The sequence below is a fragment of the Pinus tabuliformis genome, chromosome 7 (assembly GCF_031772625.1).
Source record: "Pinus tabuliformis cultivar Carrire ecotype Pingquan chromosome 7, CPIR1, whole genome shotgun sequence".
NCBI lineage: Eukaryota > Viridiplantae > Streptophyta > Pinopsida > Pinales > Pinaceae > Pinus > Pinus tabuliformis.
In genome coordinates this window covers 983,975,653-983,995,447 of record NC_142293.1, presented here as the reverse complement: position 1 = coordinate 983,995,447, position 19,795 = coordinate 983,975,653, and positions in this window count along the sequence as shown.

Here is a 19,795-nt window from a genome sequence, read left to right as displayed (position 1 = left end):
AAAATAGAAATACCAAAATAGAAAAAATCACTAAAAGATAAGATAACATAGAAAGCAATGGTGGATTCCCAAGTGATAATATGTGACCACCAATATCCATCTAGATTAGTCCTCCCCCATAACAAGAAATGGTCCCTGATGTGTGAATGCCTCCATGAGGTGAGAAAATTTCTGCTAAACTTGGTCCCTAGTGAGTCAATTTCCTTGGTGCAGGAGCTAGTTAACTTTGACAACCCAATACAGTTGGATCCTCTATTGGTGAGTACTATTAATCTATGTTTCCATGATTCGATAATTTGTGTCATGTTAAATCAACTCTGGGTTTAGCTCTGTTGGTGCCAATTTCTCGACAAAGTCTTATATGTCCAACAATTGTGGAAAGTATGGTCAAAGGCGGCCCACATTGAATACTAGTTGTAGACCTAGGAATGGGGGGATACTTAGCTCGAAAGCATTATCACCCACAACCTTGGTGATGTTGTAAAGCCCATATTAGAGTGAATGAAGCTTCTGATGGGCTCTTGCAAGGAATTCATTCTGCAAATGCAACCAAACCTTGTCACCTACTTGAAACTTATGTTGCACCCAATGTTGATCATGACGATGTTTGTACTTAGTATTAGCTTTATCCAAGATATCATGAACCTTTTGGTGGATGTGTTGAATTTGTTCAATAAACTTGATGGCATTATCAACATCAAGCTAAAAATGTGCATATTTTTCCTGTGTATTTGCAAGAGGTATCACAACATTAATGGGACACAACGGTTGAAATCCTAGGCCCACCCAAAAGGGGATATAGCTAGCTGAGATAAGAGAGCTCTCTTATAGCTATGTTGAACATAAAAAAGGCTCTCATACCATGTTCATGGATTATTATAAATATACATGTGTAGTATGTGCACTATCATCCTGTTGATGACCTTTGTCTGAACATCAGTCTGGGGGTGTAAGGTAGTTGAATTTATGAGATTGGTATCCAACAATGACCAAAGGATTAACCAACATTCCCTGAGGAACCTTCTATCTCAATCAAATATGATGGTCTGTGGGATTCCAAAATGTACCCACACTTGTTCAAAGAAGAGCTTGGCAGTGGCATTTTCTATGATACTCTTCTTGCAGGCAAAAAATATTTCCATCCTAGAAAATCTATCAACAACCACAAACATACAGTCATTACCATACTTGGTAGAAGGAAGGGTAGAAATATAGTACATGGAGATGGATTCCAAAGGCCGACCAGGAGTAGGAAGGGAGTATATAGACCTTGCTTCTTAATGGTTGGCTTGGAAATGACACATGAAGTGCAAGACCTGATACATTTGCAAAAATCTTGTTGGATTTTTTGCCAATAAAAATACTTCTACACTAATGTCATTATCTTCTCCATGCCAAAGTTCCCTACTACCCGATTTTAATGTGCCTCTCAGTTAGCTTGGCATGCCCGCTTGAAGGAACACAAAAGTGTACCAGGTAGAAAATAATGCATCATGGGGGTGGAAGTCTGAAACTTGCTTGCCTTCCATCAATATATGGTAAGTGGTGGTGAATTATGGATCATTTTTGTATAGTTGTGTCCACCTAGAATTCTCGTGCCCACAAAAGTTGAGAATGGTGGTCAATACTACATTAGGGGGTAGACTAACGCAATCTGAAACATGATTGGCACTTCCCTTATTTTATTTAATATTCAAATGGAATTGTTGTATATACGTGGACCATTTATGATGGTGATCATTCTATATATTTCCCTGTGTCTACATAAATTGAAGAGGTCGGTCATATATGTGGATGATAATCTCCTTCCCCATAATGTAATGCTTCCACTACCAGTAAGCCTACATGATGGAATACATCTCCTTGTCATAGGTGATGTATCTCTTAATAGTATCATAGAGTGTCTAACTTTGATAGGTCAATAGATGCCCTTGTTGAATGAGGACTACACTAATAGCATATTCAGAGGCATGTGTCTCAATCTCAAAGGGTTGTTACAGGTCTGGAAAGGTGAGGATTGGTGCAGATCAATGGCATATTTTTAGCTCAATGAATTCCTTTTGTTATGATGGACCAATTTTTTTTTCTTTTGCTCCATACTTGGTAGCTTGAATTAAGGGCTAAGTGATATGAGAGAATCCCAACATGAATTTGTGATAGAAATTAGAAAGGCCTAAGAAGCTACGAAGCTTTGTGAGACTTGTAGGGGCAAAACAATCCTAAATGACTTGGATCTTAGTTGGATCCACATGAACACCTTACTCATCAATAATGTATCCCAGGTATGGACCTTGTGTAAGCCAAAGGATCATTTTTCTGAGTTCATACATATCTAGTGTTTTCGCAAAGTATCCAAAACATGTTGAATATGTTCCAAGTGCTCTTCCCAACTCTTGCTAAAGATGAGAATATCATCGAGATATACAACCATGAACAAGTTGGTGAAAGGTTGTAAGATGTCATCCACGAGACTCATGAAAGTTGCAAAAAAATATTCAAACTGAAGGGCATGAACAACCACTCGAAAAGAAACTCCTTGGACTTGAAAGAAGTCTTCCACACATTTGTCGTTCTATTAGAACTTGGTGATAGTCGACTTCAAATCAATATTGCTAAAATATTTGGCCCCCTTGGGCTAATCAAGGAGGTTGTCAATTTGTGGAATTGGGTACCTATCCTAACTGTGATTTTGTTCAATGTTTGAAAATCAATATAGATCCTCTAGGTCCCATCTTTTACACGAGTAGGAGTGGGCTTCTGCAGGGTGAGGAACTTAATTGGATGTGCCCTTTTTCTAGTAGTTCTTGGATTAACCTCTTGATTTCCTTGTTTTCCAACAGATATTGACAGTATATTGGCCCGATGGATAGAGGTGCATCGGGGATCAAATTAATACAGTGCTTGACTTAACAATGCAAAGGTACCCCTATGGGTGAGGAGAAGATGTATCTGTATTCTTCAATGACTTTGTCCACTTTCTTTTTCCATGAAAAGGAGCCTTATGTGGAGGCCCTGGATTAGTGGCCACAATCTTCCCCTTACTTTGAGAGAGAATCAGGAGGAAGACAAATTTCCTTGTCTTAGAGATGATCTTACTACATTTCTTAGAAGAGATCAAAGAAATATCAATAGACGGGGCTACCTCTGGTATCCTATAAAATTTTCTACCAAAAGTAATAATAACAGTATGAGGTCTTGACTCATACACAACATGATATGTCCAAAAGTATGGTTGGCCCAAAAAAACATCACAAACTTTAAGGGGAGCAACATCACACAATACCTCATCCATCAACGGCTTGATGTTGTTGTGTAGGTGGCACTATTGGCTAACACAAAGATCTCGCCCTTGGTGGAGCTACCCGATGGTGTATGGTTGTGGGTGTGGTGTTGTCAGAAAATCCAACCACTTAACAACCTGTTAGCTACCTATATCAATAGGTTTCATATTTCATGATTGGCAAAGAAAGGTCCAAATATGCTCTGCTTTGGTGATACAAAGATCCCATATTTCCTAGAGAAAACAATGTATGTACATAAGTTCTTTGTTGACTCAATTTTGATGGGTGATCCAAAAGCCTAATCTGGATCATGCCATGTTTCAATTTTTTGTTGTAGAATAGAGGAAGAAGTCTGTCCAAACTGTTTAATCTTGGCAGACCAGTAGCTTAGGTAGAGAATTAAGGTTCCCAACTGCTTAATCTGGGACCTTGGAAGCTATAAGGGCAGCATTAGATAGAAAATCAAAAGCAAAAAGCCAAGGAAAGAAAAAGGCATATAAAGGTCTGCAAGTCTAAGTGCACCCTCCATGAAGAAATAAAAATGCTAGGCAAATAGATGGGTAGGTAGTTGGGGTTGCAGAAGTGTCAGTCCTTTCTAATTGAGTGTTTGATAACCTGTTTACAAAGGAAAATCAGTGGATTGAGAAGGTCCTCTTCTCCATTATGTTGCAGCAAAGCAAAGGAGCATGTCTAATTTCCCATTCATTTCTAACATCCCTTCATCAGTTGAGATTCATGGAAGAATTTGTGGTTTTATGGTGGTTCTTACTTCTTTAAAAGCCACATTTCTTGTCTAAAATTCTTTTCATTTTGATATACTCCCTAAACTAAGTGATTTTCAAATAAACTTAGTGATATCATTCCTCATTCACCCTTTTCATCCATATTAACCCCTAACTTCTATTATATAAATCCCCTGTGTTACCCTTTCCCTACTATTATAACACTATGGTGTATAAACCCCAAGCATTGTATAAATATCCCTCCCCTTGGCATTATAGCCATATGTTCACTATCAGGGATTAAATTGACATCTGGTCAGCTTAAGAGCCCTAACCCTTGCCCCTCTTTCCCCTTCTGAAGTGATTTAACCCATTAAACCCTTCATTTGCTAAGAAACCTTGTGAAAACCCATTTCCACCCCTAACCCGCTTCGTTTACAAAAAACATATAAAAACCCACTTTTTCCCGTTTACCCAAAGTTTGGCGCAAAAGCGCATTTGCATAAAAAACATTGGAAAAACCACGTAATCCGCCAAATTTCCAAAGGTCCCACCGGGCGCAAATCTCAAAAGAAACATTATTTTATTCCCGCCCTCCGTCCGTATCGTTCGGCCACCTCAACGATCCGTCGACCGTCGGATCGGGCCCTTTTGATCCGACGGCCCTCGTGCATATCGGACCGGCCCCGACGTCCGAGAGTTACCTTCCGATATCTGTCAGAGGGTGACGTCAGGCCTCTGCCACGCGTCACCCCCACAGCGTATCGGAGGTACATCTGACATTTCTGCTTCCGTATCAAAAGCGGTGCGATATGAAACCGCTAACCACTTCCGGTTTCGGTTGATCTGCCCTGCCAGCATCACCGCCATGTCAGCGCCCCGTCCTCCAGTTGCCCCACCTGTCTGCCACTTCACCATCCCCGTGGACCTCTAGTATGCCGAAACGTCACTCGATGACGTCATCCGACTTTGACCCCACCTGATGACGTCATGCTCACGTCATCCAAAAAAGGCGCCAAAGTCCTGAAAAACCATATTTTGGCCGAAATGTCGCGTTTTTTGCACTTTTTGCAAAAAACGTTGTTGTATCCTCTGCATGAATTTCACGTCCGAGCCTTCGCCAACCTGCTGAATTCAACCTGGAGACCGCTGGCGCGCCATTTCACCTGCATTCTTGACCATTGCTGACTGTATATCAGGTATTTATCCATGGAAATCCTTTCCGCGCCCGGTTTTGTCTGTAAATTGCCAAAATAACTTAAAGCAGTGAAAAAATATATAATTCACCGGCAAATCCCTGTGCCTGGTCCCCATTTGCACCTAGAACGTCGAAATTCACTAGCTAAGCCTCGTTTACCTGAAATTTTATGAAAACTGCATTCTGTTCGCGCAATCGCGAACTGGTAACCCACACTGTACCAATTTGCTGTAAAAGTGAGAGTGAGGCCAGACATTTGCCTTATTCGTGTTCTAAGCAGTATTTCAATTGCTGCAACTCACCTTTTGTCCTCGGTTCCTGAGTAATTCAACTTCCTCTTCAAAGAAAACTCTTAGGTGTTGTTCTGCACAGTAACACTAATCCATAAACAACAGAATCCTAAAGGAAATCATGGATCCACCAGTAGCTCCTGTAGCATTGAACATTGCTCCATTGAATGCCCCTCAGAGAGAATTGGAATGGCAACCTCTAGCAGACCTGGATTATCAGATATCCGAAGAAATGTTGATGCACAGCAAGTACCACATTCATTTGCTGAATGAGTTGAGGATTAAACATGAAGCTGGAACATATGTATTAGGTATTTGGGACTCTTTTCTCCCTATCTTCAAGCTCCCACAGGTCAACCAGTTTCCTGAGCTAATTCACCTATGTGCTGAATGCTATGACCCTACTCAGAGGGCAGTGTTTGACCCTTCAGGCTCAGCTGTTTTCTATGTCACTCCTGAAGCCATCAGAGAGATGTTGCAATTCAAAACTCAGAAGAAATTGGTTCCTTTGTCACTGAGTGATCTGATTAAGCAAGGAGCCAAGTTGACAGGTGCTCAGGTCACCAAATTAAATCAGCTGTACATTGACTCTGACTCTGTGAAGTATCCTCCTATCAACCATGCATACCTCAATCAACTGGGTAGAGACCTAGTAGATATGATCAGTCCCATTCTGGGTTACAATTCAATTGAGTTTGTTGATGAAACTGTGCTGGTAATGATGCTTATGTTTGCCCCTGGCAAGTCTCCGATCTGCTATGACTATGCCACCTATATATCAGAAAAAATACATGAGCAATTGATGAACTTAGCAAGAGAAAGGGTGTTCAGATACACCTCCTACATCTACCATTTGATTTTGTACTATCAACACGAGAAATTTCATTTTGCTATGAAAAGAGTGGATGCACAAGGAAACCCAAGGTCAGTAGTCTATTGGTCCTCTGCCTTCCACTGCAGATCTCAATCTCCATACACTTACTGTGAGTTCATAGATCTCTTCATCCACCCAGCCATGTCTATGCTGATGAGCTCACCTCCTCCAAGGCTCACTGATGAGATGCAAAGGGTCCTTCAGTTATCCAAAACATACAGCATTGGGGACTGGTACTTCTACCAGAACCACACGGTCATCAGGATATTTGGGTGTGAATTGCCTCCCTACAGATTGCCCAGATATGTACCCATGAGATTGTTTGCCTTGGAATATTTCAGGCAGTTTGGGAATGCTGATGTGCTGCACTTTTCAGGCAGAGGCAAGAAAGCACAACTCAAGGTCAGGAACCAATTAGGCCACTTTATCTACAACAAAAGGGAGGAAGGTTGGAAAGAGGCGGATAGCATGTTAGAATCCCTTGGCCTGCAAACCAGTTTCCTGTGGAAACCATATGACCCCAATCACTTCATAACTTTAAGAAGGGTCAAGTATAGGCTGTCAGGTTATGACCATGTAAGAATTCCTCACATAGAAAAATATGCAAATCAAGTAAAATGGAGGAGAGGAACCCTAGAGGAGCCTGTTACACAAGAAGAGTTGAATCAAAGAGCAGTGAGAAATCTGAAAAATATGGCTGACCTTGAACTTTGTTCACAGGTACTCACTCTTCCAAGCACACAAGTGGGAGCAGTTGCCTCGTCCTCAACTGCAAATCAGCAAGCAGCCAAAGCTAGTGAGCAAACCTCTAGCAAAGGCAAGGAAAAAGAGATGGAAACAGAACAGCCGCCTCATGAGGAGGTGCAGTAGCAACAACAGCAGGTAGAGCAGCCACAACAGTAGGAACAACAACAAGAAGAGGGGCAACATGACAAAGAGCAGCCATTACAGCAAGAAAGGGCAGCTGAGGCCCCAATTTTCACTGAGCAGCAGGCTCAGAGCACTGTGCCTCCTAGGCAAGAGACTACTACTGAAGCCTCAGTCCTCCAAACTCCACAAAAGGAGGATATAAGTAGGAAAAGGGACAGAGAGACTCCCCTCACATCATCCATAAATCAGGGAGAGAAAAGGCATAGAAAGAATCCCCTCTCTGAGGAGGAAATGCCAATAGGGCAGTCTCTGGGCATGGGCCCACCTAGTAGAGAAGCATCCGCTAGTTCCTTCCAGCAGGGACAAGACAGAACAATGGGAGGAGAAGTGAGCTCCTCAAGCCACCAAAGAGAAGCTGAAGGAGGAATCAAACAGTAGTTTATTGATATTAAAAGGAAAAATGAGCCACTTAAAATACAGCTCTATAATCATCTGCTGAAAATGGCTCCTACCAACCAGCAAAGACTGATGTCTGCCTATGATGTTCATGAGGGCAAGATGATAATGAGTCATTTTATGCCAGCTGTAGTACAGCCACAGTCCCCTGCAGATTATATAAGGACCAATCTTGAGGTCCTTGCCAAGGACATCCACCCAATGGATCAAATCGAATTGCACAAGCAAACGGGCGAGATGGTGTATGCCTCCTTGGCAGATAAGACACTAGTGAATTATAGGCTAGAAAATAGCCTAAATAATACAACTGCCCAGCTTGAGTTGGAAAGGGCATCCTCTCAAGCAAAGGATAACAGAATTAAAGCCTTGGAGGAAATAATTATAGAACTTGGGCATGATCCCAAGGATGTTAAGGCTGTGCAGGCATTGTTGAAATTGAGGGATGCAGACATGGCAGCCCTTAGAAAAATGGTCAAAGTCCCAGCAACAATTCACCCACAAACTAAAGAAGTTGCTCAGCTGAGACATGATCAAGATGCCACAGCTTTGCTGGTATCCCTATACAAACAGCTAATCCAGACCCAAGAGAAGTTGGGAGAGTCAGAGGCTGCCCAGGCAGCATTGCAGGCAACATTGCAGCAAAAGGAAGGAGGTCAAACCTCTCAGCCTCCTCCTAAAATAATTAACCTTGAGGAAGCTCCTCAAACCACTGCTCCCCCTACTCAACAAACAGAACAGGCAGCACCATCCACCTCAGCACCAGCGCCAACAACAGACCAGGCTTCAAGCCTGGACATGCAGAAACTAAGGAATGAAATCCAAGCCCTGGAAGCCCAAATGTCAGAGTTAAAAGAGGCCAGGGAAAATTTGGTCAAGTTGAATGAAAGATATGACAAATCCAAGCAGACTGTAGCAGAAAAGGGCAGGGAAATAAAGGCCCTTAAAGACAGGATAAAGGAGCTGGAGAAGGAGCTCACATTGGATAAAGTGACAGCTGAGCTCAAGACAGTGCTATGGGCCAATATTGGCCAGTCCATCACTGACCAATGGCAATATATTGAGACAATTCATGAGCAGATTGAGCTCATAGGAAAATCGCATAGGGAAATCCAAAGATCAAGGGCATCTCTAGGCAATATGCCTGAGGTTGCCAGTAGAATGATCAATGTGCTTAGTAACAGAACAAGTGCTCAGCTGGCAACAATGGGAATCTCAAGCAGAACTGAGACCATCCAGCTAATAAAGAGGGTCCTAACACTGAGAAGCCTAGTGCAGACACTAGAGAGAAGGACCCAGGATATGCAGACCGAGGTCAATAGATTCATGGAAAAGTTTGTGGCATTGCAAAACAGAGGTCTTCCAAGCTTACTGAATAGCGCAGGAAGACTACTTTCCCATGAAAACCATGCCAAGAGGGTGAACACCTTTGCCACAAATCAGATCACAGAGAAGGCCAGCACCTCAGAGGAAACAGGGCCAGCAACAGGACAAAGTCTCTACAACAGAGTAGAGAACTTATTTTTTATCATGGATGAGATCAAACATCTGTTTGAAGTGCCTCCCAATTTCTATAAATATACAGAGGCAGATGAGACATTAGAGGCAATTCTGAGACACCAATTGCCCACGCAGGAATACTGGACCAAAATGATACAGCTGATATTGTAAGCCAGAGCCTGTAAATCAAGTTTTTGTTATTTATTATTCAAATTTACAAGTGATCATGCACAGGAAAACTTGGAAAGATCAGCATGCATGAAAAGGGAAGGGCTGAGCCAACTCAGCAGAACTATTCGGCCAACAAAGCACAATTGACAGCTAACAGGTAGCAGGGCCGAAAGTTACAGCACGACAACCATAAAGACGCATTTTCCAGCATTAAAGCAGAACATTCAGACCGACTCAGTGGCCTCCAAAAGGTCAAAATATCTCCTGACAGACATAAAGAGCATTTATGTTGTATTAAAAGCAGTAATAACTTCTTATCTGTTGTTCTGTACAAGTTGGTGAAAACATTTATTTCTCAGATGACTCAACGCCTTAGATATTTTGTATGACCGTTTGTATATATTTCCCCCTGGCATAAGCTTGGAGGGGGGGTTTTTTTTATTTCTCTTCAAGAGTTCTTTTGCTGTAAATTTTCAGAGTTTAATACAAAGGCCGATGGAATTTCCAAAGTCTGTGTTTTCTGAGGGATTGTAATGCGATTGCTGAGTGCTACAGGATTCCTGCGTGTTATCATGGCTCAATAAGTTTCCTTTAAACTTTCGTTATGTTCTTTCTGTTATTTTCTCATAACTCATCCATGTTCTAGATTTCACAATTAATGGCAGAGAAAAAGACTAATTCCAGGATTATTCATAGAATACCCTGAATTCAATCTATGCTATTACAAATGTTTTCTTCAGTTATGGTTATAAAGGTGTGATTCTTAATTTCTGCACCTCTACACTGTATCTTTCACAGGAATTATTGTTTAGGAATTCAACTCTGCCCCTTTACAATACATCTCTTTCTCACAACCGAGCTTAGTGGAAAATTCTTAATTGCTTTTCACTGGTTACACACATTTCATCATTATATTATCAAGTTTGTTTCATGAGATATTCAAAAGGCCCTACAGTTTCAGCAATCCTAATCTACCTCTCAAACAACCAGTAACCAAAGACTCCATTGCCCAATGGACTAGAATTATCTGAAGGTTTCCACCTTAGGTACAGAAGACATCCCTCAACCAAAACATAAAACCAAACCCTGAACATCATAGCTAGCCTAAAAAACTATCAAAACAGAGACAAATCATAAAGAGAGAGCCCTCTCTGATTACAGTTTGGCTAGAAGCTGTAATCCAAAGATTGGTTAGTGGTTACCCCGGCCGTATTCCCTTGGGAGTCATAGGGAACAACCTGGGTGTTAACATAATTGGCGACTCCACTGGGGACTTCCTTGGGATTTTCTAATTATTGTATATCTCCTAAATCTACAGATGAAGTCTGAATACCAGCCAGAAAGCCTTCAGAACTGTTTCTGTTTTACATTAACAGGTTCAGATAAATGCTGCTTCAGTCAATCTTCATGTTAGCTTTGAGAAATATACAACCATTCCAAAATCTTGCCTAGTCCTTACAGATATAAAAATACTCCAAAAAACATACTCAAAAAGAAGTTCAGAAGCTGGCTCCTAAAAGGGAAACCAGACACACAAGGTCAAACCCTGACCCAAATCCACCAGCAGTTTTTGAAAATCCTAATACAATCCCCAAAATAATTAGGAAACAGCGAAGGCAGGAAAATCCTAGTGATTTGAGTCCTGAGACAGCTCACCCTGAACCAGTTCCAACTCCTATCAAGGTTCTATTTCGGTCTACCCCTGTTTCCCCCAGTTCACCATCTACATCTCTCAACCCTCCTTTCACACCTTCATCCACTGCACATATTCCCTTGACCAACACTCTAGTTTCTACCGGTCCCATCAACCCTGTAGTACCCATCGTCCCTGTTATCCCGTTTATCCCTGTCAATCCCATAAACCCTGCAAATATGGCCAATAGGTATGCACCCTTGCAGTTACCTGCTAATGCTGCAGCTTTACCCCAAGACTACCAATCCAAGATCTCATATTTTGACTCCACTGGCCCTTTTACAGCTATTCAGCATGCCAAAAGGATGCAAGACCATTTTGAGACCTATGAAATAGATGATGACAGTGTGAGAATGAGGATGTTTGTTCAAAGTCTGACTGGGGATGTAAGAACTTGGTTTAGATCCCTGAATGCAAATTCCATCACAACTCCTGATGAGCTTTATCAAGCCTTTACTAACAGATGGGAGAAAAAGAAAGATCCTCTGCACATACTTGGTGAATATGACACTATCAAAAGAGGTCCCCAAGAGACTGTTTTGGAGTATTGTGCAAGATTCAACAATGTATATAACGCAATCCCACAAAATTTAAGACCTCCTCCTGATTTGGCCTTGTACAAATTTCCTGATGGTTTTGACCCTGATATGGCCTACCAGTTGAAGGAGAGAGCTCCTGAAACCCTTGCAGATGCCCAAAAGGTTGCTGTCACAGTGGAAGCTAACCTGATCGCCAAAAGAAATAGAGCAAGGTTGGAAAAGAGAACCACCTTCAAAGAAGAACCCTCAGCCTTTGATCAAAAACTGGATGCAATACTCACTGGTATGAAGAGATTGGGTGATAGAGTGGAATCTGTTGAGAGAAAGTCATCATGGGAAGCACCACAAAACAACCCTCCTAGGAATCCAAATTTTAGGAGAACTCAAAATCCAAACGTTGGCAAGGCCAGTTCTGACCCAGACATAAGACCCCCTTTCCAAGAGAATTATGCTGAGACTTCCACATCAAGTGAACCCAATGAAGATCCCCACATTAATTTAATGGGTTTGGATGGTGAAAGTCAAGTCTTTTTAACAAAAGAAGATCATGAGGATGATGAAATCAAGCTGTTCCAAACCAAATCAGGTGAGTCATTTGACTTTAAACAAGGCTATGACACAGCTGTTTATGAAGTCCATAAACAATACAAGTTAAGGAGTAGAACTGTAAATGTAACACAGCCTGAAAAGATAAAGGATAGCCAGCAGCCCAAAAGAGCCATAGTCACAGAGCCAAATGACACAACGGAATCACTTGCAAAGGAAGTAACCATTGAAGAAGTCACTGAACCATTTTCTTCAAAACAGCAGCCCATGGCTACATCATCCTTGCACCCTAACCCAAGTGTCACTCCTCAAGGGATGAGCAAGAAGGACAGGCCTCAAGATCAAGATAAGAATCAAGAAGAAGAGTTAGTGAACAAGGAAAGAACTGTCATCCACAACCAAAAGACCCAATCTGAAAAACCCTTTGACCTAGAAACTGAAATTGGTAAATTGAAGGTAGCTATTCCTCTTTCAGAACTAGCCAAGCATGACATTTATAAACAACAAATCAAGAAGTCCCTTCAACTTACTAACAACAAAGATGATGTCAATGTGTTGGATGATACCCCAGAATTGCTGTTCGGTCCAGAAGTTGATGGAAAAACAGTAGTCACAGGGATCTTACCTTTTTATGTCAGTTTACATGTTCATGATAAGATATTACACAATGCAATGTTTGACTCAGGTGCCTCTCACAACCTCATGCCAAAAGTAGTCATGGAAAGATTGAATCTAGATATTACAAGACCATATAAGGACCTATTCTCCTTTGACTCCAGCCAAGTCAAGTGCTTAGGTCTAATAAAAGATCTATGTGTGTCCCTTGTTCAGTACCCAAATAAAACAATTCTAATGGATGTTGTAGTTGCTGATATCCCACCCAAGTATGGGATGTTGTTATCAAGGTCATGGGGGGCTAAACTTCAAGGTTCCCTACAACTGGACATGTCATACGCCACCATCTCTGTTTTTGGGCAACCAAAGAGACTATACAGAGAAACACTAATGAAATACATGGTCAGCAGTGAAGAAAAGCCCCAAAATTTTCCCATATATGCTGTCCATTCAGACATAGACTCATACATTCTCTTCAATAATAATACAACTCCCTCAAACAATGATGTTGAAACCAATACACTCATACAAGAGGAGGACACTGATGAAAAAACTGCTACCCAAGAAATAATGGTTAAACCATCACTAAGCAAAGCTGTTGTTCTAGAAATCAAGCTAATTCAATCAAGTGATCAGACTGTCCTAGAAGACAAACCAGGTGAAAAACCAGAACTTCAACTTATGATCCCAGATCACAGAGAAGTTATTAAATCTCCCCTAGAAAAAGAGAACCTATGGTTTCTTGAATTTGATGGGTCAGTCAACAAATTAGGGGCAGGAGCTAGAGTTTGGATACACAATAAACAAAACAGTCATGCAGAAGGCCGAGCCTACAGACTAAATTTCAGATGCACCAATAACATGGCAGAATATGAAGCTCTTTTACTAGGCCTCAAACTAGTAAAGTCCCTACAAGCCATAAAAGTGTCAATTCTAGGAGACTCAGACCTAGTTATCCAACAAGTAAAGGGAAATTTTGTCACCAATGACAAAAGACTGAGATCTTATAGATCTGCTGCTGCTGAACTACTACAGTCCTTCACTGAATTCCAAATTACCAAGATTCCCAGAATCCATAACTTGCATGCTCACAGTTTAGCCACATTTGCAAGTACCTGCAAGCTACCTTTTGAGCCCCACCACTGTTTTACAGCTGAGGTAAAACACAGACCTTCTGTCCCAAAGAATGTCAAGGACTGGCAAGTATTTGAAGATGATGCACAAATAAACAATTTTTTGACTTTGCAGCAAGAATTTGCAGGATTAAATATTGACACTGAGAGAGCAAGTCAATCACAAATACAGTCTGAACAGAATAACCGCCCAATATCACCCAGAACAGCAAAACAAATGCTACATCCAACCATTTTCAACAAAGAAAACATACAACAAATTCAACAAAACAGTTATGAAGAAGTGCCTGTTACAGAGGCTGAGATCATAGAGCTGAAAGACAATTTTCTTCCAACAGGCCTAACTCCATTAGAGGACATCTTTGACTCAAATGACATCCCTAGAAAACCAAAGATGCAACCCCTTAACGCTGCCGTTGAGGAATGCAACATTGGAACCATTGAGAAACCCAAGATAATAAAATTGTCTGCATCCTTACCTCCTGATCAAAATCCCAAATACATTGACCTTTTCAAAGAGTTTCAGGACGTGTTTGCATGGGGCTATGAGGATCTAAAATCCTATGATACCTCTGTTATCTAGCACACGATCCCTCTCAAGCCTAATCAAAAGCCATTCAAACAGAAATTGAGAAGAATTAATCCCATTCTTCTCCCATCAATTGAAAAGGAGCTACAAAAAATGTTTAAAGCTGGTATCATAGCACCAATCAGGTTTTCTGATTGGATTTCAAATTTGGTGCCCACAAGAAAGAAAACTGGTGAAATAAGGCTTTGTGTTGATCTTAGAAACTTAAATCAAGTGTCCCTCAAGGACAATTATCCCTTGCCCAAGATGGATCACATTCTCCAAAGAGTGGTAGGGGCCTCAAGGATTTCATTACTTGATGGATTCTCAGGCTTTAATCAGATCCTAGTACACCCTGATGATCAAGACAAAACTGCATTCACAACCCCATGGGGAACTTTCAAATATGTAAAAATGCCTTTTGGATTGAAGAATGCAGGGGCAACATTTCAAAGAGCAATGGATATTGCTTTTGCCAAAGAGATTCATGACTTCCTTGTCATTTATTTGGATGATCTCACACCTTTCTCAAAATCAGACCAAGAACATTTGAAACATTTGAGACAGATCTTCCTAACATGTAGGAAATATGGAATCTCCTTAAATCCCAAGAAATCCTTATTTGGTTTGGAAGAAGGTAAGCTATTGGGACATATCATTTCAAAGGATGGCATTAGAATTGACCCAGATAGGATACAAGCTATCTTACAAATGCCCCACCCAAGAAATATCAAAGAATTGCAAGCATTCTTGGGAAAAATAAATTTCTTGAGAAGGTTTATCCCAAACTTAGCAGAACTAATCAGATTACTAAATAACATGCTAAAGAAGGATTCAAAAGTGAAATGGACCGTTGAAGCAAATCAAGCCTTTGAAGGTATAAAATTAGCCCTTACCCAAACTCCAGTCCTAACAAATCCTCAATTTGATAAAGAATTCATCATTTTCTCTTTTGCCTCGCAACATACTATTGTTGCTGTTTTATTACAGAAAGATGACCAAGGAAATGAAAAGCCCATTGCTTTCTTTAGCAGAGCTCTTAGAGATGCACCTCTGAAATATCAAATCATGGAAAAACAAGCTTATGCTTTGGTCAAGGCCATTAAAGACTTTAGGATTTACATCCTTTATTCCCATGTTATAGCTTATGTGCCAAGTCCTATTGTAAAAGACATACTCACTCAAGAAAACTTAGTGGGTAGAAGAGGAAAATGGATTGCCAACATCTTGGAATTTGACATTGAAATAAAACCTACAAAGCTGATAAAAGGGCAAGGCTTGGCCAAATTAATGACAGAATCAAACTTCCAAGCCTTAGACATAAACCAACTGGACAATGAACCGGAGCTGGCGACTCCAAAGATCAACGTAGCCTTTGAACAATCCCCTTGGTACTCTGATATATGTTATGTGTTGCAAAACCTGTGTGCTCCCCCAGGATTGTCCAGAACTAAATGTAGGTTCTTAAAAATGAAAGCCTAAAGATTTTGTGTTATGGATGGTAATTTTCTTTGGAAAAACCATGAAGGGATATTGCTAAACTGCTTAATTGAGAATGAGACTAACAATATCATGAAAGAATTTCATGCAGGTGACTGTGGTGGACACTTGTACTGGAAGTCCACCGTGGACAAAATACTAAGGGCTGGTTACTATTGGCCCACTGTTTTCTCTGATGTTAAAAGGTTTACCACATCATGTCATAAATGTCAAGTGTTTGAGGGAAAGAGAAAGTTACTACCACTTCCCTTGAGGCCTATTGCCACAGAGAGACCTTTTCAACAATGGGGCTTGGATTTCATTGGGGAAATTCATCCCTCATCTTCAGGCCAACATAGATGGATTCTAACAGCTACAGACTACTTCACTAAGTGGATTGAAGTTGTTCCATGCAGACAAGCAAATGATTCAACAATCATTCAGTTTTTGGAGAATAACATATTGGCTAGATTTGGTTGTCCTGACAAAATAATAACAGACAATGTTGCTGCTTTCAGATCTAAGAAGATGGTGAATTTCTGCCACAAATTTCACATTACCTTGGGCCATTCTACTGCATACTATCCTCAAGGAAATGGCCTTGCTGAGTCATCAAATAAAAGCCTGGTAAACATCATAAAGAAAGTGCTGGAAGAAAATAAAAAGAATTGGCATAAGAAGCTTGTGAATGCCTTATGGGCAGATAGACTAACAACCAAGAGACCAATTGGGGTCAGCCCATATGAGTTAGTCTATGGATTAGAAGCCAAATTCCCTTCAGCACTAGGGATTCCTGTTATGAAACTTCTTCAGGAAAGTCAAGCTGAACCAAATGATATGCAGAGAAGGATAAATCAAATAATATGTCTGCAGCAAACTAGAGATCAAGTTTATAGCAGAGTTCAAGTTTTACAAGAAAAATTAAAGAAAGCTTTTGACAGAAGGACTATGGCAGAAGATTTCAATATTGGAGACAAAGTCCTCAAGTGGGATTCAAGAAGGGAAGATAAAGGAAAACATGGAAAATTTGATTCCTTTTGGACAGGACCATTTGCTGTTCAAGCAGTGCAAGGAAACAATACTTATTTCCTCAAAAGTCTTGATGAAGTTGATTTGAATGAAGGTCCTGTGAATGGCAGGATGCTGAAGCACTATTTTGACTACCATCCATGAGTGCAGCCTGAGTTCCCTTGTACATATTTAGGTGTATATATTACTTTTTGTTGACATGTAACAATGCAGTTTCTCAAAGTTTTACAGGTTATCAGCAAAGGGCAAATAAGTTTCAAGCTTTATCAAGATAGGAAGAACACAATTTTGGATTTTCAAAGAGGAATACTCCAACTTTTGATACGAGAAGTCAAGGGGCAAGGCATTCTGACCTGCTGTTCTTGGTCTTTCAAATGAAAAACCATCCCCATGTGGAGCCACTGTTAGCTACCTATATCAATAGGTTTCATATTTCATGATTGGAAAAGAAAGGTCCAAATATGCTCTGCTTTGGTGATACAAAGATCCCATATTTCCTAGAGAAAACAATGTATGTACATAAGTTCTTTGTTGACTCAATTTTGATGGGTGATCCAAAAGCCTAATCGGGATCATGCCATGTTTCAATTTTTTGTTGTAGAATAGAGGAAGAAGTCTGTCCAAACTGTTTAATCTTGGCAGACCAGTAGCTTAGGTAGAGAATTAAGGTTCCCAAATGCTTAATCTGGGACCTTGGAAGCTATAAGGGCAGCATTAGATAGAAAATCAAAAGGAAAAAGCCAAGGAAAGAAAAAGGCATATAAGGGTCTGCAAGTCTAAGTGCACCCTCCATGAAGAAATAAAAATGCTAGGCAAATAGATGGGTAGGCAGTTGGGGTTGCAGAAGTGTCAGTCCTTTCTAATTGAGTGTTTGATAACCTGTTTACAAAGGAAAATCAGTGGATTGAGAAGGTCCTCTTCTCCATTATGTTGCAGCAAAGCAAAGGAGCATGTCTAATTTCCCATTTTCCCCTTTCCCATTCATTTCTAACATCCCTTCATCAGTTGAGATTCATGGAAGAATTTGTGGTTTTATGGTGGTTCTTACTTCTTTAAAAGCCACATTTCTTGTCTAAAATTCTTTTCATTTTGATCTACTCCCTAAACTAAGTGATTTTCAAATAAACTTAGTGATATCATTCCTCATTCACCCTTTTCATCCATATTAACCCCTAACTTCTATTATATAAATCCCCTGTGTTACCCTTTCCCTACTATTATAACAATATGGTGTATAAACCCCAAGCATTGTATAAATATCCCTCCCCTTGGCGTTATAGCCATATGTTCACTATCAGGGATTAAATTGACATCTGGTCAGCTTAAGAGCCCTAACCCTTGCCCCTCTTTCCCCTTCTGAAGTGATTTAACCCATTAAACCCTTCATTTGCTAAGAAACCTTGTGAAAACCCATTTCCACCCCTAACCCGCTTCGTTTACAAAAAACATATAAAAACCCACTTTTTCCCGTTTACCCAAAGTTTGGCGCAAAAGCGCATTTGCATAAAAAACTTTGGAAAAACCACGTAATCCGCCAAATTTCCAAACGTCCCGCTGGGCGCAAATCTCAAAAGAAACATTATTTTATTCCCACCCTCCGTCCGTATCGTTCGGCCACCTCAACGATCCGTCGACCGTCGGATCGGGCCCCTTTGATCCGACGGCCCTCGTGCATATCGGACCGGCCCCGACGCTCGAGAGTTACCTTCCGATATCTGTCAGAGGATGACGTCAGGCCTCTGCCACGCGTCACCCCCACAGCGTATCGGAGGTACATCTGACATTTCTGCTTCCGTATCAAAAGCGGTGCGATATGAAACCGCTAACCACTTCCGGTTTCGGTTGATCCGCCCTGCATCACCGCCAGCGTCACCGCCAGTGTCACCGCCATGTCAGCGCCCCGTCCTCCAGTTGCCCCACCTGTCTGCCACTTCACCATCCCCGTGGACCTCTAGTATGCCGCCACGTCACCCGATGACGTCATGCTGACGTCATCCGACTTTGACCCCACCTGATGACGTCATGCTGACATCATCCAAAAAAGGCGCCAAAGTCCTGAAAAAACCATATTTTGGCCGAAATGTCGCGTTTTTTGCACTTTTTGCAAAAAACGCTGTTGTATCCTCTGCATGAATTTCACGTCCGAGCCTTCGCCAACCTGCTGAATTCAACCTGGAGACCGCTGGCGCGCCATTTCACCTGCATTCTTGACCATTGCTGACTATATATCAGGTATTTATCCATGCAAATCCTTTCCGCGCTCGGTTTTGTCTGTAAATTGCCAAAATAACTTAAAGCAGTGAAAAAATATATAATTCACCGGCAAATCCCCTGTGCCTGGTCCCCATTTGCACCTAGAACGTCGAAATTCACCAGCTAAGCCTCGTTTACCTGAAATTTTATGAAAACTGCATTTTGTTCGCGCAATCGCGAACTGGTAACCCACACTGTACCAATTTGCTGTAAAAGTGAGAGTGAGGCCAGACATTTGCCTTATTCGTGTTCTAAGCAGTATTTCAATTGCTGCAACTCACCTTTTGTCCTCGGTTCCTGAGTAATTCACCTTCCTCTTCAAAGAAAACTCTTAGGTGTTGTTCTGCACAGTAACACTAGTCCATAAACAACAGAATCCTAAAGGAAATCATGGATCCACCAGTAGCTCCTGTAGCATTGAACATTTCTCCATTGAATGCCCCTCAGAGAGAATTGGAATGGCAACCTCTAGCAGACCTGGATTATCAGATATCCGAAGAAATGTTGATGCACAGCAAGTACCACATTCATTTGCTGAATGAGTTGAGGATTAAACATGAAGCTGGAACAGATGTATTAGG